The 22312-nt window shown below is 41.1% G+C and overlaps 1 protein-coding gene across 4 annotated transcripts in view; it reads right to left on the bottom strand.

The window, feature by feature from the left end:
- Positions 1–22312, bottom strand: part of TENM2 (teneurin transmembrane protein 2) — a 1092434-nt gene that overhangs the window by 600672 nt on the left and 469450 nt on the right. Inside the window, exon 1 of one of the 4 annotated variants that reach the window (XM_040078602.2) lies at positions 13696–13824. The exons of 2 other annotated variants lie outside the window; for them this stretch is intronic. The gene's annotated coding sequence lies outside the window, so the exon portion shown is untranslated. Of the gene's footprint in view, positions 1–13381; positions 13448–13695; positions 13825–22312 lie in introns of those variants that run through there. One more of the 4 variants, XM_040078603.2, reaches the window with a different exon arrangement.

Genomic DNA, 22312 nt, shown 5'->3' with positions numbered 1-22312 from the left:
GCAAACAAAAAAACCCTACAAACTTGCAAAGCCCAAAGTGTCTAAAAGGCAGGTATTCTTGCATCACTAAGTTGCTGCTTTAGTCATCTCCAGTGGATGCACGTCGTGGGAACCATTTGTCTTTCCACAGTGATCTATTCCCTCGCATCTTGCCATCGGGCTGTCTGTGATGGCTGTTCAGCCAGCAGGCAAAACTGCACAAGGAGACTTCACAGCCCTGGCTGTACTGTCAGCTTTAAAAATGCCTCTCCCCTAACAAGTCTGAAAACCCAGCTGGACCTCAACATCATGCATCAAGCTAAGCTGCATTAATTCCCTTCTTCAAGAGCCTGGCAGAATAGGTCTGGTTTCCCACAAAATTACTGAAATACCTTTAATGATCACAGCTCTGTCACCAGGGGTGAAAAAGTCTTCCTAACAAAACCTGAAGAAATTATTACACATTTTGACAGATTTTTTTAAGCTAACAATTCAGTAGCCATTTGCTATCTAACCTTCATTAGAATTTCTTTCGTTATCATATTGCAAAAATCTATTACATTACTGACTGAGGCAATTAGTCACTAGAAAGCCACTACCATGTTCTCCAAACTGGGGAATCATCATTACCATTAATTTCAAAGGACAGCATTAAAAGAGACAATATCCAATATTTTACTTGCTAATTCCACTGTCATTTATATTTGAAAAGTATGTGGGAAGGTTATGCCAGCCTGGATCATCAGTCATTTTTCCTGAGCCATTCTGTTTTCTCGGGAAAGCCTCAGCAGTATCTGGGGCATCCAGGGATACCTCAGAAGAATTCAGAGTTCAAGGTGCAGTTCTGCAGTGCTGATGCAGCAGTAGCCACAGAGGGCACCTATTTCCACTTTTAAAAGGATGCAATACAGGGAAACAAGGAGAGAGGCAGGGCATTCCCTCACAAAGCTATTATAGCTTAAATCTTTCGTCTTGGTCCATTTCATGTGTGTTCCAGGGTCTACCATGAATACTTTGCTCCTATTATCCTCTCCTCACAGTGTCCCTGTATGATGTAAATCATGATCTACTTTCCTGGGCTTTTGTTTCTCACATCAGGTCTGTTACCAAATAAGGACACTGTCATTGTCTTTGCATGGTACTTGGTGAAGTCCCAGCAGCTATTTGGATGCTGTTCTTGGGATACATGATGCCAAATGAATTGCCTGGAATACACAGATACTTATTACAGCAAAATTTCAGCTATGTAGCTAGAAAGGCTGCTGCAGCACGAACAGAACAGCTCAGTAAAACAGCTATCTTACAATCTCAGCCTCCTTCCATACAGTAAGGGCTTGCTTTGATAGGAAGCCTGAAAAGGAAAAAAACCTGTTTAATGGAAACAACACAATATCCTACCTTGCCATTGCAAGGATTTTCATATCCAGGAAAAAAATACTTACTCTTCTCTAACTACTCATGTTTTCTCCTGTCCTAACTCAAAATTCCAGTTCAACCACTTGAGAAATACTTTTGATTTCTAAGAAACACACCATGGAAAAAGTTGGAGAGTTTTTGGTAGACACCTGTTTAAATCTACCTATTTCTATTATGAAGTGCTAGTCCAGTACATTGCAGAAAAATACAGCTGGGAGAGATCCCCACTGCAAAGTTATCTAATCTGTCCCCTTCATGCAGGACAGTATCAATGGTAATGCTATCATCCCAGATGGATGGCTGGCTAATCTGGACTGTAATATCAGTAATGGTGAGGATTCCACAGCCACTGCAGTTATACTGTGCTTTACTATGGCCATCATTTGAAAGGGGATTTGGGGTTTGGGGTTTATTTGTTTTCTCTAATTTTTAACCTCAGTCTCACTTGGTGAAAGCTTCAAGGAAGTCCCAAGGAAAGCAGGGTTGTTCAAAAGGTACACGAACTGTGTCAGCTGGGGAAAAGAAGAAATAATCTTTCTGGGCTGGAATTTCTGCAAGGAAATGGGAAAAAAGAAGGTCTGAGCAGTCCTGTGGACCTCAAAACTGTAGTGAACAGAACACAAAAGCTGTGAAATGGTAGCTGGGGGTACTGGGAGAACAGACAGGTTATGCATTCCTTTTCCAGTTGTTTCCACATAGGGATAATGCCTCCGCCATTGCAAGTCATGGCACTCAAAAGAGAAGATAACAGTGTCCTGAAAACGAGCCTTAACTGTAACACACAGATGCAGGAAAGAGGAGGGGAAGAAAAAGTCTGTCTCACGGTGAGAGAAGCTACTCTCAGCAAAGAAACTGCAAATTCATCTTGCAAAGTCTTTGATAACTCACAGGCAACAGACTCAGAGACAGCTATAAATAAACCACTTAAGAAAAGCAGGCAGCTCCAAGACCTAACTTAGTTTTCCCAAAAACATGCTTCCCATTGGGACACCATATTCCACTGTGAGCAGCTGTATTCCATTACTCAGGGGGACAATGGATTAAGTTGGAGAAGACTGAAATATTCCTTGTCAGACGTGTCCCAGGAGTTAAGAGAAGCTCAGCTCTTATATTCCAGAATTTCAGCTTTTAGTCAACACAGGACTTCAGAGGTGATGAGGTCATGGGAAATGAGGTGACACTGGGATTTTAGTGCTGCCACCCAGTTTTGATTTGGGGGAGGCACAGGTGTTTCTGGCACCTGTATGGCATGGTCCTGGTCAGCAGAGGGGTACATTCAGCCCTGCTCACCAAAGGATTTCAGCCTTGGAGAATTTTACTGAGAAGGGCTAAACTGGCTAAATATTAGTCAACCAAACCTGAGCTTCGGTAATTGAAAGAAGAATATGGTTCCATAATGTGCTAAAAGCAATCAGTGAATGGACCATCTTGCTGCCACGTACTTCCAAAATAATACAGCCAGCTTAGGGTTTTTTCAAAATACTGTTGTCCACGTTCAGACTAATCACAAAGAGAGAAGATAGCCTCTATAATAAAGCTGTTTATCTGAAATTAAAAATTGGATTAAATTTTTTTCCCTCCTACACTACTAGAACATCATCCAACTTCTGTCATCTTCCAAAACATTTTCTAATTGAAACATTCGCAATTAAAAACCAACCAAAAAAAAATCACAATTGCAAAAGGTGCATAATTAGCAAACCCAAAGGCACACATCTTTTCACAAAACTGATACATTTCAGGCAGTAAATCCAGTTCCCAAATGAACCTACCACGGCAGGGCTGGAAGACAGCACAGTTTGTGAGCTAAGTGAGTGAATGGACAGCAGAATTTTGTCAGCTGTACAGAGGCAACAGATGCAGACCCTTATCTGCAGGAGTGCAACAGCCCTTTTTCTAAGTGGAGAATAAACTTATTTTTCAATGCATTAGCTTATCCTGCAGCACTGTTTCCTTACTCAAGGAAGGATTGTTTTCCATAATACAAAAAGCTATTACAGATTTCTTTTGTGAGCAAACTGGCATGTTAAACAATTGCTAAGTAGAGAAGATGAATAAACAGCTCTACAGACTTCCAAGTAATCAAAGTGGGAATAAACATCAATTCTTAACATTCAGCATTTAGCTACTGGTAATGGACACAAATTCATACACAACATACAACTTTTGGCAGTAAGATAATTAGTCAACTCCAAACTTTAAAATATACTTGTAAAACCTTTCCCAGCAATGTCATGGCTTAGGGGAGCAGGGTCGGGAAGAGGGAGAAAGGAAGGTGGAAGGGAGAAAAAGTACCATCATCCAACCAAAGAGATTCCTTTTAGGGTCATGGCATAAATGACCACCAGCCACAGAAAACATTATGTTAAAATACACAGGAATATGCTTACCAAGACTTCTGACACAGACAGATGCATTCATAATTTGGGGAATTACAGTCCAAAATATTCATGGACTGACTGAGATAACTCAGATAACCCCCGGTTATGGAGCTTAGATCCTGGAGCTTGTCATCCAGCTGGGCCTGACTTAAGTGTGCAGCAGATAAGTGATATAAGAAGGAAGACAGCAAAACATTTTTAAAGCACATTTTTGCTGGTTTACTATCCGGACCCAGGAAACAGCACACCAGCCATAGTGCTTCCATCTGCCACGCCTGCCAAGATCCTTCCTTGCAAACAAGGCAGGACACAGATGGAGTAGCACATAGCTGCTCTTGAACTACCATGAGAGCCCCTGGTTTCACTTCTGCTCACACTGCATTAATGGAAAGCAATCTCAAACCAAGTATTGAACACCTTTTTCTTTAACCTCAGCAATTCTTCATGCAATGTGTGGTGCCAAGCCTCTTTTCTTTTTCATTTTAAGAAAAACACCTAGGAACAAGAAGGGAGACTCCCTACCCAGCTAAAACTGCACCATGGATAAGCAAGGTTTGATCCCAAGTCACTGCAATTACTGCAAGGCATAAATTAACTTCAACTACCACAAGTTCAAGCTCATATATATGTTTGTTTCTACTTAGTTTGAAAATAATACCCACTAGCTGCAAATGATAGGTTCTGCTGTGCCAATATTATGGTCTACTAAGTACAAAACAGCATTTCATTAGCAAAACTGAAGTGGCATCTAACCATCTTGTAAGTGTCCTTCTTTCAAATGTATCAATTAGACTAAACTGCAAATGGACAACAATAGGAAAAAACGTGTTCTAGCAGAGGCTGCCCTAAGCAGGTGACTCTTTCTCATGCACAGTCATTTGAACAACAGCAGGGCAATAAAGACTATTTTCAGGATCAGACTCTAGTATTCAAACGTACCTAATTCAGGCCTAACTGCCATTTTATCAAAGTAGTTTTATATTGCAAATTTAAAGACTTTCCTATTCTATAATACATAGGATGAATTACTTGTTTTCATAAAAGCTGCTTAAATACTTTTCGAATACCCACCAGGTTTCATCTGACAAGGACTAATCCAGTCTGACTATACATCAGACTTCTAACACTTTGTTCCAGGGGCCAGGAAATTTTCAATAATCAGAGACTCTTTTGTATCCAGGGCTAGATGGAAAACCTTTGGCAAATGGAGGCAGAACAAAGCAGCAATCATAGCAGCTTTATAAAGGATCTAAACCCCACACTTCATAGTGCTTCTCTTCTGCACGAACAGAGGAATGAGAAAGGCTGTCTCTTCTGTAAGGAACCACCAGGCAAGTAGGGAATGGCCATCAGTGTGGGGAGTATCAACAGACCCCAGATTCTGACTTTCCCAAGACTGCTGAGGCAAAGAGAATGACACAGATCTCTCTATCCCAGTATCCTTGTGTGGGAAAAGGTCATCTGGAAGCTCGCCTTAATGTAACTGGGGTACAAGTGTAAATTTTAGTCCTGCAACACAAGATTTACAGAAATGACAATGTATTACCTCCAGTGTTCACAGTCAGTGAAGGTTATGGGGAGAGAGACAGGCGTGGAGGTAATGTATAAGCTGCTCTGTAAAAGAGAAATCTAATAAGAGTTTATATTTTGGACTAAGAAACACAGAGGGAAGTGATTACTGCTCCTTTAAAGGAAAAAGAAAGGCGGTTTAAGCCTGGAGGTAGGTAATACAGAATGCCAGTTGAACTAGAGGAACTCACAGAGGCCCCTGGGATTACTGGAGAGATGGAAGAAGAGTTGCAGTAAGGTAATTAGAGCTTCAATAGAAGAATAAATACTCCACAGGCAATCCACAGGTTCTCCTCACCTCTCACCACTTCTTCTCTCCAGCAGTGACATCTGCTTGTGGAAGCCAAGGGAAAGGTCTCTCTCATTCAACTCATTAGTTACTAATCCTCACTGGAAACACAACAGGGAACACACAAGCAGGAGGAGCTGCCAGCTCTTCCCTCCTCTGCTCTCGTAGGTGCTCACCCAGAGCAGCGATGCACTGCTGGAGCCACAGGCACTTGGAGAGAGACAGACACACCCCAGGGCAGCTGAGGCATTAGTCAGGTTACTTTTTTCCCTGTATTTTTCTCCTTCTCCCCTTCTTCGTGCCCCAGAGGGAAAGAGACTGTTGTTTATAGGCAGGCTGCTGAAGCAAGGGGTAGCACCTTGGTAGGGAATGATCTGAAAGGAGCGGGAGGAAGAGAGTGATGACAGCAATCCATTGAGGATTCGCTATCTCAGCTTTTTTCCTGTGCAAGGCATTTTGGTTATCCGCATCCTGTCTCTCCTTTGCCTAGCAAAGTACCACAATGATACTTCCACCTCTCAGAGGCCCTGCTTTTTAAGGAATACTGAAATAATTGAGACTTTGATAGCTTGGAAAAATGCTGAAACAAATTGTGCTTCAGCACTGGTCCTGACCACTGCCATGATTCTGAAATATGTTATGTGCAGCTCCACCCTCGTGTCATCTCTCAGCCTCAGGTATGCTGCACAGAGGAAAGAAGGCGACAATGCTCTGGATTTCAGTCAGCATTCCTTAGCAGGTAGAAAAGCTGAAAGAAAAGACAGCTGCACAGCTTATTCTTTTACTCCACAGCTGAGGCCATTGGTGTCAGCTAGGATTTGCACTGCAATACCACATACTTCAGAATTGGTTAATAAAGCTGTGACCTCCAAATTTAGCACTGCACTAAAAGACTTTCTCAGGCTGCTCTGTGCCTACAACAAGCAGCTGGAGAGACAGGGAAAAAGAGAAGACTTAGGTTAGTTTCTATGCAGGGAGAGAAGTAAAGCCAGCTGACTTCTCTGCAAAAACAAAAAAGGTTTAGTTCCTTTTATAGCCAAAGCTACACACAAACCTTTATTACTATCCTTGCTTTTTAGATTATTAATAATCTACCTGACAGTCCAGTTCTCATAAATCTTTCCTGAAAAGAATCAACAACCAAACATATGTGCTTATTTCAGGTGACTTAACAGAAATACTTTTATATGTCTTTGGGTTTATTTTTGGTGTGTTTTTTTTTTTTTTCTCAAGGATTTTCCACATCCAGAGATCCAAGACCAAGTCCAGAAGGACATCAGGAACTGAACTTAAGAGTACAGCTAAGAGGAGTTTTTCATCATCTTATAGACACCTGCTCATCTTTAAAGAGTAACCTTTCTTTAAAAACCTGTTCCGTATTTCCTCACTCTCAATAGGAATTTACAGCTTCTCTTAACAGTGTTTTTGTGTATTCTTTAGCTGATATTTAGGCCACAGGTTCCCAAAATAGAAGGAACTGATCAAAGCCATTCACTGTGGGAATTTTCTATATCTTCAATGATAGCTAGACCTCCATATGTTCCATGTATGTTTACATAAACTCAATCATGTTTTAGGTAATTGTACACGTTACAGAAACACCATAAACAAATCAAACTGCTACAAGATTATTAAAAATGCTCATCCACTTCCATGGTACTTTTGTGTTTACTCAAAGCTGTAGTTAAATGTATCAAGTTTCAACTCATTCCAATATTCTTCTATACAATAAGATCTGCCTTAAACCTTATTCTGAAAGGAAGGGCTCTGACAAAAAAATCTTTTTTGTGAGACCCAAAAATAGTCCTTTTCATTTTAGTGCTCAGTCAGCTTTGTTGAAGTAGGAGAGAAAACTCTGTCCCTAGCCTTTCAAAGCTTATTTTTGTGGATGCTCACATTCCTATGTTTTCATGGAAAACCAGCACACCAACCAGAGCTCACTCTCCCAAAAACCACAGACAATATGAAAATATTTTCTCTGTGTCAAAGTACATGGAGAATAGTTAGGAGAAATGCCCACCCTAGAAAACATCCCATAAGAGAAAAGTCTATGTTCCAGCCTATGCTCTTGCCACCTCCTGAAGGACCACATCTTTCTGAATGTCCCTGAGCACAGACCCAAACCCAAATGCACCAAGAGCCTGCATGTGCACATCCAACCCTACAGCATCTATAATTAGGAACTAGGATGAAAAGTATCTTTTTTTTTTTTAATGGCTAATTCTCTAGTAATGGTCAATTAGGTATCTACCCAGTGACAGCAGAACTGCATATCACTTGCCTTATTTGGTTCAGAAAACTAATTTAAGGTGGCAAGCATGAAGAGTACCACACTTCTCCCTAGGGAATGTATTTTTATAGACTAGGATGAATTGAATATTTACTTTATTTCAATTGACTAATTTTTCCTCCAGAATCTGAATCAAACACAGTATTTTCCAAAACACTGGCAAGTAAAGTGAACCTTATTTTCAAGATCAGAAAGCTTCTCTCTAGTGTCATTGTTATATTTCAATATCTGGTATTCTGCCTTTCTAAATATTAAGCTTTGTTGTTGTTGTCATTGTTGGAAAAGGTGCTAACCACTGGTTTAGCATGTGGTACAGTTTTGAAGCACACCATTATGATAATTTACTCTCCTGTTTTCAGAGAGATTAGAAGAGTCACAAGGCAATTACACTCAGAGAAAGCTTTGGAAAAATCTACTATTTATATTTAGTAGGACTTCCTGTATTTGGCTGTTCTACATCTAAGCCCTACACTCCTACACAATGGCTTTGTAAAAGAATTTTTATAGTTTCCACTTAAATACAGTCATCCACACCTCTTAAACTTAATACAAGATAGTTTTCTACAAAGAAGCTGACAACACTGTACAGAGCCACTCAAAACCACAGCAGAGCCAACACTCCTAACTCAATTGTTTAGGAAAAGTGACTTTCCTCAAAATTTGCCCAAAAAAGTAATAGCAAGTAAAAAGAAGAAACAAGCCTGTCCAGAGTTAAGGGAACACACCTGTGGGTTCCCAGGAGGCACAGAAGCCCTCACCTGGAGACAGGCTCTGCCTTTCTTCATCTGCACACTGGTGGAAAAAGCTTCTCTGGGTCTTTCAGGCTTGTGGTTCAAAAAATTTACCCTGTCTGCTATCCCTGTGCCCTGACACGACCCAGGATAAGCAGCAGAAGACAGTTTTGTTCCTGTCACTTTCCCTGCTCCCCCCAGGCAGCACCTGAGATTAAACCATTGCTGAAGTGCCTCTTCCAAGGCAGAGCTCCAGGCCTGGCCTTCCACTGCTGCCTCTCCACGTTCTTCACGTGCCACCTCCACAAAGACTGTACCTAGAAGCTATTTCTGTCCTCAAGGGTTTCACTGATATGCTCATTAAGGATTTTAGATAGCCTTGCACCACCCCTCTGAATAAGCCCTGGTGTTTTCCTTGCCTGTGTGGTCTGAGAAACAAGAGACAAATCTGGAGAACTGAGATCAATCCAAAGTTTTAAAGGCTGCTACTAAAGGTAAAGGCAGGGTGCCCCAAACTACTAAGAAAATCCTTCAAGAGCATCTACTGATGTATTTTATACGATTTTAATATATATTTATAGTTCTGAATGGTTGCAGTTAATATTTTGCCTAAATGTGTTTTGGCTAGGAAGTCTCTTCAGAACCAAAACAGAATGAAGACCCTATTATCCAAAACCAAAAAGGGTGATACTCTGTTCTTAATTCCATCATATTGAGTTGCATTATAGTTAAAAAAAACAAAACAACTCAAACACAAAACTAAAACATCCCCAAAGTCAAACCACCCTGCCTCAGTGAAACCTTATTTCCACTCACCAGAGAATAAAATGTATTTTCTATAAAACCTGATCCTATGGGAAAGAAAAAGGCATGACTTAAGATCAGTTGTTTCCCTAACCATTGCCCAGAGTGAGTCTGAATACAGCCACTAGTGTAATGCAGTGTGTGCACCATGGATCCATTCACAACCTGCTCAGCTAAACATAAAAGTTTGTAATCCAATGTTGTACAGCTTGTCACTAAAAATCTTAGTTATATCCCTGTCTGGATGACTACTGGGTTATTAATGCTCAGCAATAAAGATGAAAGTAGACAATTTATTACTATTTGGCACTGAACGTCAATCAATTCAACTAAAAAGAACCTATTTAAAAAATAATAAAAAATGAATAATATCTAAGCTTAGCAGGCTTCCTGCTTATTCAAAAAGTCTATCTGATTATATTGAGTTAGTAGGCAAGGTGGATTTAAAACAACGTATTTGAACTTCACCGGCATTACGGGATCCCAGCGCAGGGCAATAATTGTGAGACAAAATTGAGCTAACAGAGAATGGCCCAAAGTCTCTTTTCAATCCGTGTGTGGATTAGGGGAGGCTGTATGGCAGGGAACATGTTCCACACCACTGCAGCCACCCAGCTCAGCCACTCTCAGGGAGCAGCAGAAGAATCAGGGGCTCCTGGAGGCAGCAGACACAAGCAGGGCACAAAGCTGGTCCAGCCTGTGGCTGGAACACTGCGACACAGCCAGAGTCATTTTGTACATCACTAAAAGCACTCTGTGCAGGAGCTGCTTTGTGCAGGAAGAAATTATAACAATGAGTCATCCTCAGTTGGCATGAAGGCTCTGAGATGTGACACCTCCGGTCACAAAGTGGGGACCACTTCCACTTGTACTGAGTGGCAGCAAAACCTTCTTTTCTGTTGTAGCACAGTAAGTGTTACATAAAACTCTTCTTCCTGATAAGGATCTTGTGAAATTGTAAGTAAAGCATAGTTAAAAAAAAAAAAAAAAAAAAAAAAAAAAAAAAAAAAAAAGCCTGGGAAAAAACTTGCCATTTCCATTAAATATTAACCTCCTGAAAGAGCAAGTCAGGACTAAAACATCTCTTATCTTAATTAGTTTAGTAGAAATGAATTTAATTCATATTGTAAGGTTGTATTTTCTATTACAGATCCAGGGCAGGGAAGGGCAAACTTTTTAGAGCTATCCATTTATATAAAAGAATATTTTTGTTTAAAGGATCAGTCCAATAATTTTTTGGTCTTATCTTTAGGCATGGACTTCAGTGGTGCTCCTATGTGCATCTTTTTGCCGAAAACATTAAGGATTGAGGGATTAAATTCACAGTAAACTGCAAACAAACACAAAACAGCTTTTCAAACATTGGTATATTGACTTGAGTAGTCTAATAGTGGCTGGAGCTTTGTCTCCATCTAATTTGACCTTCAGTTTAGTTTGACCTCTCAGACAAGAAAGTCTAGATATTGACCTTGATTGAACTCAGTGGTTTCCCTTTTCTAGGTTGTTCTAAATAATTTTAAGCACACAATCACTAATACTGCTAACATCACGACTTACTCTAATGGTAAAACTGTTCACAGGAAATTTTCTTTGACTGCAGAAACAAAAATGTCAGTATTTGACAGGAAAATGCCAAAACGATGTCCATATTTGAAAAGTTGATGTACATATACCAGAAATAAAGCTGTTCTTTAAAAAGGGAACAAAATGCTACTATTAGCCCACTCAAATCAATAACCACTGGTAATCTCTGTGACCTAACAAGAGAAAGTGCCTCCTCAATTATTTCCTGCAGCTTTGACTTTTAGTGTGAAATATTAAAAGTGAAAAATTTGTTCAGTTTAATTACAGGAAAACATTACTAGTGATGTTCACGTGTTAATTCCCCCCATGCTACACAAGCAGCTGAAATCTAATCTAGCACAGAAAGACCATTATTTTAATTATCCCTATTAAAAATAAGCACGTAGAGAACTAAAATGTTATTGTTTCGTATGAGCGCTGTCTTAGTAGAATTTTTTTTTTTTAAAGCAGAATAAAAATTCAAACATGATCTGGACCAAAACTTGTTCTTTAAAAAACATGCTGTAAGCGTGTTAATAAGTGGATTAAAAATTACTTCTTTGAGTTCTCAGGGGTTGCCAGGACACTAAGAAAGCACTGCTAGAAAAGTTTTCCTCTTAAAATGAATTAAAGCTCAGACTTCACAGTTGGCTTTTTGAATACCACACAATCTATATGGGTGTAATGTAAGACTAGTTTTTATTTATTACACAGTAACTAGAAACCTCAGCATATGGGCCAAGCCACATTAATCATCAGCCTGCTCACTGATTTGCCAAGGCACAGGAAAACAATGCTCAAAGACATTGTTTGTATATATTTTAAATCTTGACAAAGCAAGAAATGTTCCTTGTCATTAGGTTGTCACCCCCTTGTAAAAGTTGACTTTACCTAGCACTTATATAAGCCCCTTAGAAAAGTACCAGAGTACAGTGGTTCTGTACCAGTTGAATGACAAATACAAATGTCTTACAGAAAGAATCACATTTCTCAATTCCTCTGAAGTTTCAAGAAAAACTTTTGAGTCTGTACAACCATTGTAAACTATTACAGTTACCTAAAGTAACCATACTAACAGGTGATGCTACTCTTTCATCAACTCTGCCTTTAACAGAGACTGTGGTTTAATTACAACAGATTTTAAGCAGCATCTCATAAAGTACCCTGTGAGGATGTTGGATGACTACAGAGGCTTATTGACAGCTTGCATTCTGTATTGTTACAGCAAAGCTTCATAGTCTTAAATTGCTAGAATGCTGCTACTTCTAGACCTTACTTCTCTAGGACATATGCATTTTGAATGTCTTTGATCTTACATAATCTTAACTACTCAACCAAACCTTACAAACAATGTCCCCTTTAATTCTGTGTTCCTGCATTTGAATTCTGTTATAATGCCTGTTTCCTCCACATAATACAAGATTCTGTAAATTTAAACGAGTACAAGCCAAACATTATATATAAATATTTAGATATTTACGCACACATACACACACACACAGACAAGACTTGCCATCACATTCTGAGCATTTTAGAACAGAACCCTTAAGCTTGAAGTAAAAAAAAAAAAAAAAAAGAAAAAAAAAAAAAAGCATAAAAGCACATATTAAGACATCAGTATTACTAAAATCTCCTGAAATTGCTACAAATAGATGTTTATACAAGCATCCTAACAAGAAGTGTTGAAAAAGGAGTCTGGTTCAAAGATAGAGAGTTAAGAGCTCAATTCGCACCCATTAGGCACCTTATTTAAATTTCAGGCTGTGCGTACGCAGGAGACACAGCAGTCCCTTGTCGAAGTGCCACTGCACGGCAGGTGCAGCGGGGACGCGCTCCGGTGTCAGCGCACGCCGGTACATTGTCTGAGCGCTGGATGCGATACACGCCAGCAATCCCTGCCTCCACAGCCAGGAATTTATTACCGACAGCGATTCCCAAACAGCTCAATCGCAGGGCTATGTGTGAAACACCAAAGCGCTCCTATGTTTACTACCTTGGCAAACAACAAAATACCACCGTCCCTCAGTGCTTCCCGCAAATCTGCAGCAATGATGCAAAACAGCAATTTTTTTTTTTTTTTTTTTTTTTTTAATTCCCTTTTGGAATACAAATGCCTGCCTTCTCCTATAGCTGCCTGTTCCTAACCGAGACGCACTGTGCACGATAGTTTGTGAATCAGCGATACCTCCCCACACTGTTGGCAAACACCGAAGAAATAAAAAAAATAACATTGTACTACAATCTCGGAAGGAAAGGAGAAAAGAAAGTAAATAAATAAAAAACAGCAGCCTAAAAAACAGTAACAAAAAGCAATCAAAACAAAGACAACATTAAAACACCGTGAATATACACGAAATACCAGCGGTTAAGGACGAGGATTAACAGGCAGAGAGGCAGCAGCGGCAGTTATTGCAGAGGCACGGAGAATCCTCCTTCCCTGGAACTCACGCAACTAATGACCTCTCCAAGTGCTGAATCCCGCGGCTCGGCATCAGCCCGCGCACCGCCGGCCGCGACACACGCACACATCACAACTTGTCAACTCCGCAATTACGGCGGGGGATGCCCGAGCCGCGGAGCCCCGAGCGCTGCGGCTCCGCCGGGCGCGGAGAGCGGCGGAGAGCGGCGGAGAGCCCCGGGCACGTCGGCAAGTAAGAAGTGAAAAGCATTTACCAGCAGCGGCGGCAGCGGCAGGTCGAGCAGCCCGAGCGCCTCTCACCGTCTCTGGGCGATAACTTCGCACCGGTGCGGATTCCTTCAGTGATGAGGGGACACCCCTTCCTTCCCTGCCCTTCCCTTCCCCGCCTTCGCTCGGCTCTCGCTGCGCGTCCCGTCCCTCCCGCTACCAGCGGAGCGCCGGGAAGGAGAAGCGGCGGGAAGGAGAAGCGCCGGGCAGCAGGAGAGCCGGGCAGCAGGAGCGCCGGGCAGCAGCAGCAGCGCCGCAGCCTCGCGCCGCCCCCGGGGAGCGCGGGAGCCGCGGCCGCGGGGGGAGCGCGCGCCGGGCTAACGGACAGAGCGCGCGCCGGGCTAACGGACGGAGCGCGCGCCGGGCTAACGGACGGAGCGCGCGCCGGGCGGGCTGGGGGGAGCGCGCGCGCGCCCCTCCCCGCTGGCGCCGCGCGCGCCGCAGCCAATCGCCGCGCTCGGCGCGCCGGCGCGCGCTGCCGGGCGCGCGCGCGCGCGCGGCGGCAGCAGCGGCGCGGGGACGGGATGGGAGATGGGAATGGGGATGGGGATGGAGATGGTGATGGAGATGGAGATGGAGATGGAGATGGAGATGGGGATAGAGATGGGAACGGAGATGGAGATGGGGATGGGGATGGGGACGGGGATGGGAACGGGGACGGGAGCGGCAGCACCGCCACCGCCAGCGTGCCCTTGTTCCCTTGACCGTCCCTGCGCACAGCGGGCGGCTGCCCCGGCCGGGCGCTGCCGCAGAGGCGCGGGAGGCGGGGACGCCCCGGGTCCCTCCCGGGTCCCCCCCGGGTCCCCCCCGGGTCCCCGGCCTCAGGATGCTCGGCCCGCCGCCCCGTCGAGGCGGTGCGGGTCGGGGGGATGCGGGTCGGGAGAGCGGGGTCCCTCCTTCCCGCGGCCGCCGCTGCGCAGCCCTGGGAATGCGCGGAGGCAGCAACAAAATCTGGGCAAGGGGGAAAAAAAAAGAAGATTTGTTTAAAGATCGCTTCCATAATTTTGCCACAAGTTAAAACCGTTGCAACAACTGTTGTCACTTCTGCAGAACAGACTTGCTTTAGCCTGAAACATCACGTTGTATATAATGTTACTCCCAAATTGTGCACAGGATACTCCCTTTTTCTCTGGAATAATTAAATGTTGACTATTACTTTTAATTTCTCCTTAATTTCTTTAATTAAGAACCTTTAATTAAGAACCTTTAGAACCTTTAATTTCTCCCTCCACATTGTTACACATCTGTCAGACTACCCAATGGCACCAAAACCAGGAGTGTTAATGCAAAGTAGATCAGGAAAAGAAGAGAGTGACAAAGTACAAGGCACGAGCTGATGGCAACCTGTAAAACTTTGTACACATTATTGGCAAGGCCAGGAGGAAAGCAGAAACTGAAATTAGCCAGGAGTGAGGAACAGCAGTGAAAAGGAGCCTTGTGCACGTGGGCAATCCACAGCAGCAGGGCTAACAGTGCCACAGAGCAACTTCATGACTATATTCCAAACCACAGAAAATCTCTGTAGAGAAATGCAGTAAACTGGAGCACATTGGATTCACTGTACTTGAGGAAAGTGCACTGTAAATTTCTGATTACAGAGAAACCACAGCAGAGTTAATTTTCCAACTGCAGCTGTAGTTTTGTAACTGTCAACAAAGAGCAAGAGTTTTAAGGGGCAATCCAGAAACCAGCAGGGCAGCATCTCTCAGCTTTTCAAGGTTAATTGAGAAAAGGAGAGAGCTGAGCATAATGGTGGAGCTTGGTAAATTACATGCAATGCTGTTGCTTGAGAACTGCATCTATTCACAGGAGTGAAGAAGATCCACAGAACCGCATCTTCTCCCTGGCCTCATCTTTTTCCATGGCATTTCACAGATTTCAAGAGGTGTCCTTGTCTCTAAAGCTGTGGTCAAGATTTTAATGTATGTGTAGTGATGTGTTGATTCTGCAGAGGAACTTGTGTACAGATATACTGTGACAGTCATTTCGCTGGAAATAATATTTTGGCTTGAAAAGACACTAGATTGCAAAAATGAATGCTAGAGAAGTCTTAAAAAGACTGTTGCAGTTAAGTAATGAGTTGTCCCTATCAGGAAAGAAAAACAGAATTACGCTGAACTTGGAAGCAAATCTTGTCAAACTACATTTTGATGGATGCAGATGTCAGTGAAAAAGGTAATGGAAAGTCTGTAACAGCAGTCCATAAAGCGTTCGACTTGATGCTTATGATGATTAGGCAAATTAACAAAAAATCAGAATTCATTCAGCTCATACAATCTAAAGATATTTGGAAATCTTCACCTCATTGGAGTGGCATACAGAATATTACAAAGCTACTTAAGCAGACCAGTGATTTGAGAGAGAACAAGCAAATGGCTTATTAAATGCCGTGCAGCAAGGGTTTGTTGCTGGTCAATTATGATGGATATGGGTTAATGGCACAGACCAATCCAGTTGCCTTGGTTAGGTGGCCTCATTTGTTCAACAGAGCTGGTGGAGTCAAGGTCAGGCATCGAGTGAAAAAGAACACAGGTGACATTTCAGGTTGGAGGATTGTCTTCTGGAAGGCAGTTTACGATAAGCAGCATTAGTTTGTCCTGGTGAATAACTGAGTAGAAGCTCCCACTGTTACGGGTTAGTGAAGATGACAGCTGGGAGTGGATGGGTGGCACAGAACATCAAAACAAAAATAACCAGAAGTTACATTTGAGGCAGTATCGGCAAGACCAATGTGGGAATTCTGGTGTGTGTCCACATTCAGGGTTAATGTTAACTGTATAAATCCAGACTATCTGAGAGACAACTAATGTAGGTTTTAGAAGGATAACTGTGTCTTCTCTCTAAAGTGAGTGTCCAAACAGAAGGCAGGGAACCTTGCTCTCTATTCCTCTTGTTCTCTGTTTAAATTGATCTTGGATTCCTTTAGATGTGGTGGCACAGCTTCAATGGAAGACAGGTTTGTTCCCTTCCCTTTAATCTGCAGTAAGGGTACTCTCCTGGGACTGGGAATGAATATGCATGAGGCTGCAGAGAATAACCCAAACACCTAATTTCTTGGGTTAGGTCTCTGACTACTGGATTAGTAAATGATGACCATAGGCTACTCCTCCTTTAGCACACTTTAAATACATTAGCTCTGTTTAGTTCTTTGGAGGAGAGAATGTGCATGCCTACCTTTAAGAACAAGTTCCAAGCAGTGAATCTGAAGTGAATATAAGTGCATTTCTTCAGCTTTTACTAAGGTGGCTGAGGAGTGGGACTGCAGCTGTGTCACTGCTCCATGGCTGAGCTGCTGAAAAGGCACAGCCTGGAGCCTGCACGTGTTACCAGCTCCGGTCCTCAATGCCTTCAGGGACTCTCAGAGTTGCTTGCCTTGTCACTCACAGAGCCTGCTGACACGAGAGCATCTTGTCCACTTTCAGAAGGGCCATGGCTCTCTCTTTTCACACTTCTTTGAAAAATTGACCTTCAGTGTGATTTGAAAGGAAAGAAAAAAGGAGGCAACAAGAAAGATTAGCAGTTTACTGGTGGTAACTGCTGGATGCTTGTCCCCTTGCCTTTTAAGCACAGGTTTGAATTTTCTAACCTGGAACTGCTGATTTTTCAGTGTGTCCTTATAGATCATTATTTCTCTATTAGTATGTAGGTGCTCCACCACACACACTGCTATAGCTTCATCAAAACAGGCATGATAAAAGGATTTCTAGAAGTTGATGCTATATAAATACATTGTACAATGAAGGTGAAATTTTAGGAGTGCTGTTTGTTAGGAATAGGAACAAGCAATTTTACCTATGGAATTCCATAGTAATTTTACTTATGGAATATGCATTCTGGTCTTGCTTAGACTCAAAATAGGATCTTTCTGAAAGTTATATTGTATCTCAAATGTAAGTGGTGGGATTGATGGAGTGGTTACCTGGGGGAAGTTCACTGGCTGGCATCACACAAGAGGTCATTCCGGCTGATAATCGTAATTTTTTCCAACCCTGTAAGCTGATAATTGTGAAATGCAACGATCCATTGTAACAGCATAGGACTCTTCAGAATAAAGAGAGTTTATCTTCCTGAACAATGCCTCTCAAATGTTTTAATGTGTTGTAAAGAGGATTATTTTAATTAATTGGTACAATTTCCTACATTTATTATATATACTGCAATATCATTAGTCAGTCATGTAACTGCATCTGATTTAAATGTCCAATTTTCATTCCTATATCTGCAATTACATAGTAAGAAATAATAATATAAAAAAAAAAAAAAAATACACATGTAAGTGTCTCTGTGTTCCAAGGAAGTAACCACGCCACGGTAGGGGAGAAGTAGCTGTGGATCGTGCAGTGAGCACCTAGCAGAGAAGGAGTGGCATAATACAGATTTTTAACACACTGGAATTACCATCTTTGGTAATTCAGTACGTGTGGTGTATGTTTCACTTTGCAATAAGGGAGTTTGTGTCACCTCCTAAATGTTGCCGGAAGCTGCATGTAATTCATCAAACAAAAAGAAAAGACAGATGTTGAAATTGTACCAGTATTTTCAGGTAGTTTCCAGTCTCTTTAACCTCTTTGGCCTTTTTTTTTTTTTTCCCTTCCTTTTTTAGGCAGCCCATCCACCTGGTAAGAATGACAGTCTGTCTTTGAAGTGGCTCAAATGGAAGCACCAAGCAGGTAGAAAGCCACTTGCTACGTGCTTGAACATTTCTCAGCAATGCAAAGCCATCAACAAGGCTGCAGTTTTGGAAGAAGAAGAGGAAAAAAAAGGTGGAAAGTCCTCCTGCCTGCTCAGTGGAAAGCTAAGAAAATGTGAAGACTTTTATAGATGTGGAACATTGTTGTACTTTGAGGAATTGCTGTCTGCAAATGAGCACGTTCAGTATGCACAGCCAGCCCTAGTGGGTGTAGAACTCACCAGAACACCACCTGTGTGCCGTGGTGTGTGTTCTGTACACAAGAAACTCTGAACTTACACACCTGACCTCTCTTTTTCCCTACAGCTGACCAGAAATAGTTGAAAGGATTAGGAAGAACATGGCTGTCAACCAAGTGTAAAGTGGATTAGTACCAGCTGGAAACAAATGATGAGTCTTTGCTCATCTGGCTGACACCAAGAGCAGAGTTCACTGGTCACTGAGAAGCATTTCTGTGTTTAAATTGTCCAGTTCTCAGGAAAAAAACTCATTGTGGGTGTTAAAATTAGGTGTCACTGTTGAAGAGTTGGTAGGATGCACTGCTTCCACAGTAGTTACTATGCTAAGAATACTTATGTGATACTCCCAAACCACTAATACAAATGTTAAAGACATAAATATCAGAGCCATTGTTACTCTGTGAATCAGGACCCAGATCTCTTACCTTCTTCTGGCCCACCCAGTTACTGGAGTCATACTGGTTTCTAATGACTTTTTAGAGGTCAGTTCCCAAATACTGAAATCTGTATTTGTTGTTGCTGTTGTAACATAAATGGAAAATACATTTGTTAACTAGTCCTCAGCCTGGCTTTGCAAGCTCCTGTCTGGGTGTAATTGCAATGTTAATTCTCAGCCTTTTTAATGACTCTGACACCACAGAGGATGAACACTTTCACTTGTATTCCTGCTGTAATTACTGAGATGTTGTAGCCATTACATTAAGAAAAAACTATTTGCTTTATGTACTTGTCTGTATAGAAATGCCTTTGCATTTTGAAAGTGAGAGAAAACACCACCAGGTGATTATGATAAAAACCATGGAGGTCAGGGGTGTTCTGGACAGTAACAATGAGTTCACTGACAAAGTGAGCTAAGGATAAAATCAACATTTATTTCTGATGTCAGGAGTGGTTTCAGCTGAGCTCTGCATGAAGTGGTATTGGTGTGGATGAGGTACCCCACAGACACACACTCTGCACGGGATGGAATGAGGCTGATTTTGGGTAAGTGGCACCAACACAGACAGTTCTTGCACCTGATCTAAGTGAAAGGTCACTTAAATTGGTTTAGCCACAAGAAGTGGTAGAATAATATATCTGGAACAATATACAGAGAAAGAAATGGAAGACAAGTAGGAAGGTGCAAAGGATGAAGTAGCTGTTTTACATAAGATTGAAATTACTTCAGTCAGTCCAATATTTGAAGCCGGATTCAAAAGTAATGTTAAGTTTGCATTCTGCTTCAGCAATGAGCCTGTGAACTGGTACAGACAAATCATTTGCAAGGTGCATGTGAAAAGGCAAGGAATGATTGGGGACACAATTATGAGAACAAAAAAATCCAAACAACCCCCCCACAAAAAAAAAAAAAACACAAAAAAAAACCAAAAAAAAAACCCCCCCAAAAAAAACCCAAAAAACCAAACAAACAAACAAAAAAACCAACAAACCCACAAAACCACCACCAGTAAAACAACAAAAAATGAAACTCCTCCCCAAAACCAACAACAATAAAAAAAACCTCAAACCAAACCCAACAAAACAATGCAAAACTAGAAATGTCCAATATATAAAACAGGACATGCAGTTTGTGACAGTTTGCCTTCTGAGTGATACATGTCTACCCCTATATGAACTGCCAATAAAAACTTCACCAACAGAATTTGTTCCTTTTAAATAAGATCACTCTGGAAACTGAGGGAGGAATTAGAGGGAGGAAAAGTGAAATTTGTTGTCAAAAAATACTTTCACAGATCAGTGAATATTTTAGCTTTCATAGGCTCACTTACCTTTATGAAATGTAATAGCACAATCTTTTTTTTTTTTTTTTTTTTTTCATTTTCTTAGTACACAAGAACTATCAAGAGAATGAAAAATACTAGATATTCATAAACCAACATACATTTTCAGAATTGGGATAACTTTTTTTTTTCCCCCCAACAGGTAGCATGAGGTTTTTTTGTCATTGCACAGCATTTTTAATATATTAACTAAATATTAGAGACGGGTCTTTAAGGAAGCTGTTAGATAATTTTACTTTTGCTCTGTTCGACCTTAATTTTGCCCCATCCTTCATTGCTAACTTTTACGTTCTGTGCCTTCTTACGCCCTCTCTTCTTTTAATGCAAAGTATTTCCTTGAAAAGAAGTTCCATGCAAGCACACAAAAGTATTCAGCTGCTTAATTTATCTTCTGACAAAATCCAACAACTCCATTCAGGATCAGAGCCCTTTTTTTTTTTTTTTTGCTACTGACTAAAGAGGATGACACAGTCGTCTCTCTGTGAAGGTCGTGGTTTAAGTGCCTGATTTCCTGAATGCTGTATGAAAGAAGGATGATGAACTTAGCTGTTATCAGCTACTTTGTGTGACGAAAGGTGCAAGATAAAGAGGAACTTTTCATGCCTGATCTCCTTTCATTATCTGTTGTGTTAAACTGCACTGAGCAGTCCCTGAGAAGCCCAATATTTAATGCATTGGCTGGAGCAGCACTGGGCAATAGATTTATAAAGTGATATGGTAGACACAGTTTACTTGCTGTAAATATGTATAATGCAAAGAAACATGTCCATTTATCACTTCTACCAGTAGGAACTCCTGCAGTGCAAAAAGGAATTAAGGTAGCTGTAGAAGAATGGGAAGTTTGAGCAGGAAATATGTTTTCAGGGATGTATAAACTACATGTTTAGTACAATGTCTGTTTTAAGGTTACAAAAATACCAATAATCACTAATGAAACACCTAAATGCTAAACCATGATTTTTAACTACAGATAAATAGGAAAGAATAAACCAAAACTGAAATGAAGGTTTTATTATGTCTGGGTGTTTTATAAAGTTGAAATTTAAAGTGCTGAAAAAGGGAAGAGAATGAAAGTAATTCAAGGAATAAAGAGAATATTTACTCAACAAGATTAGTTTAATGTGTGTTTTCTTTTCTGCTCCTTTCTTATTTTAATACATATATCTCATTTTTAAAAATGTCATGTTTGCCATATCAAATCTGCCAACGTAGTGATCTGCAATTTCCTTCTAGGTTTAATATCACTTCACTGTTAATTCTTCTGTATTTTCAAACAGTTTAGGTTTCTATGCTCATTAAAGCCATCATTTCATTGCCTCCAAAGGAATTTGTAAATGCTGGTTAACACACTCTAACACTAGGACTTACTAAGCAAGCTATTTTCTTCTTCCCGTTCTCTTCCAAAGGCACGTAGCTATACTTTAGTTATTTAAAATACTTGTCTCAGTGCTCTCACATTATTCAGTGTAAACTGTGAGAATGGCAAAAATTTTACACTGATACACTTTTGCAGAACTGACATTTGTGAAACTGTGTTTATATGTTCTCTGCATTCTCCTGTCCTATTAGTGTTTAAAAGGTGCAAGGGATCCTTTGTATTATTCCATTCATAAGCTATTCCCAAGCTAATCTCTGATTTCAGGAAAAAAAGGTGTAAGCTGAGACTGTCAGATCCTCAATGAGAGTGTATACATGGGATATAAAGGTACCTCAAAAAGAAAACTTAAAATTCTCTCACTGTCTCCTGAGGAACCTGAAACTTATTTTACTAATATCAATATTACTTTTTTCCTAATTATCATTATTGAAATAGTAAACTCAAATAGAAACTTTGAAATATAATATATTCAATATAAAAATGTACAAAATAAATTTAGATATAGAAAATCAAATG

The sequence above is a fragment of the Hirundo rustica genome, chromosome 14, assembly GCF_015227805.2.
Source record: "Hirundo rustica isolate bHirRus1 chromosome 14, bHirRus1.pri.v3, whole genome shotgun sequence".
In the NCBI taxonomy this organism is placed as follows: domain Eukaryota; kingdom Metazoa; phylum Chordata; class Aves; order Passeriformes; family Hirundinidae; genus Hirundo; species Hirundo rustica.
Note: the sequence above shows the minus strand (reverse complement) of the source record. Positions and strands in the feature narration are given on the sequence as shown.